Genomic DNA, 2,119 nt, shown 5'->3' on the forward strand with positions numbered 1-2,119 from the left:
AAGTATTTATAATGAAATATCATATAAGCGAAAGAATCTACCTTTAATAATATAAGACACATCTTCAATGATTTTGATGGTTTATTTTCCACCACGTATAAATTTAGAAATGACGGTCAGTAAAATATATAAAGTATATAGTTTAAGATAAATCTTTCCGTTCCTTAATAAAAATAAAAGATAATACAAGACACATCTTCAATGATTTTGATGGTTTACTTTCCACCACGTATAAATTTAGAAATGACAATCAGTAAAATATATAAAGTATATAGTTTAAGATAAATCTTTGCGTTCCTTAATAAAAATAAAAAATAAAACATCGACATGGTTTTTACGAAGTATTTATACTGAAATATCATGTAATCACTCACGATTTAATTATTTTATTCTATCATTGAATCTGGAGTTTTTTTACCAATATAACCAAAAACATAAATAGGTGCTCCATTCTCCTTCCAATGTTTTTTTAACATGTTTTGTTTTTTACTTTAATCTTTGACACTGAAGTTTTTTAAACAATACAATTAAAAACATAGATAGGTACGCCACTCTCCCTACAATGTTTTTCAAAACATGTTTGTTTTGTATTAATAAAATGATGAAAAACATAATTCAAACAGTCTCTTCACCCATTATAGATAAAAAGACATATTCAAACAATATCACTCAAACCAATCTCTTCACCCATTATAGATGCAAAAAACATAATTCAAACAATATCACTCAAACAATCCCTTCGCCCATCATAATCCCTTCACCCATCATAAAGAATTGCCTAACCTTTCAATTTAACATAACATTGTACGTAATCTACCCCTTCAATATAACATAATAGTGTACTTAATTAAAGTAACTTGACTTGTTTATGCAACATAATATAGTACCCAACTTACTGAGCTACAAAGATTGGTTGTACTTTATAGGCTAGAAAATACAAAACAGTTTTTTATTTCATAAGATTTATTGCACAGTACCAATTAATTAAAGGTTTAAATTAATTGAAGTAAGCTTTCTTGAAAATGTGTTGTATGCACTATACAGTTACAAGGTCAAAATGCACAAATAAAACTTTCAAATTAAGAAGAGTATGGTCTACCCCTTCAATATAACATAATAGTGTACTTAATTAAAGTAACTTGACTTGTTTATGCAACATAATATAGTACCCAACTTACTGAGCTACAAAGATTGGTTATACTTTATAGGCTAGAAAATACAAAACAGTTTTTTTATTTCATAAGATTTATTGCACAGTACCAATTAATTAAAGGTTTAAATTAATTGAAGTAAGCTTGCTTGAAAATGTGTTGTATACACTATACAGATATAAGGTCAAAAATGCACAAATAACACTTTCAAAGTTTAAGCAGAATATGGTCTCTGACAAATCTCGTTTGCTTACTGCACAGTACCAATTAATTAAAGTTTGCTTGTTTGAAAATGTGTTGTATGCACTATACAGTTACAAGGTCAAAATGCACAAATAAAACTTTCAAATTAAGAAGAGTATGGTCTATGACAAATCTCGGTTCCTTACTCTCAACTACCAATCATTTGTCTCTGTGAAACGTTTGAATTAATACATGCCATGGCAATCAATGTTCACATCTAAAGATCCTCGACAGAAACGTTGTATATCCAACTCTCCGAATATCCGTTTGTTTGATCAATATTACGAACACACAATCAGAAAACCATAAACACCCAAATCCTCACATTACAGTAGAACAAAATTAACTAAACCCAAAAAATGCGACACTCCTAAGAAGTATGGTAGGAAACCGAGTTCTCTAATGCATTTCATAGCATGAATGTTTCCATCTAAAAATCCTCATAAAAACCATTGTTATGTTTTTCGATCAGTATTACGAACACACGATTAGAAAACCAATCAGCTCAACCCTCGCAGCATTACAGTCAAACAAAATTAACTAAAATCCCACGGAGACGATGCAAAATGCTATTTACTTTCTTAAAACTCCCAAAACCACATTGAGAAACTGACTTCAGAAAAATAAAGATCAAAAAACCAGTCAACCAAACGAACAAATAACCATCATGGAGAACGCTGAATTCTTAGCCACGCACAAGGACTTTTATCTCATTTAAGAATCCA

Source organism: Pinus tabuliformis, chromosome 7, assembly GCF_031772625.1.
Source record: "Pinus tabuliformis cultivar Carrire ecotype Pingquan chromosome 7, CPIR1, whole genome shotgun sequence".
NCBI classification, from domain to species: domain Eukaryota; kingdom Viridiplantae; phylum Streptophyta; class Pinopsida; order Pinales; family Pinaceae; genus Pinus; species Pinus tabuliformis.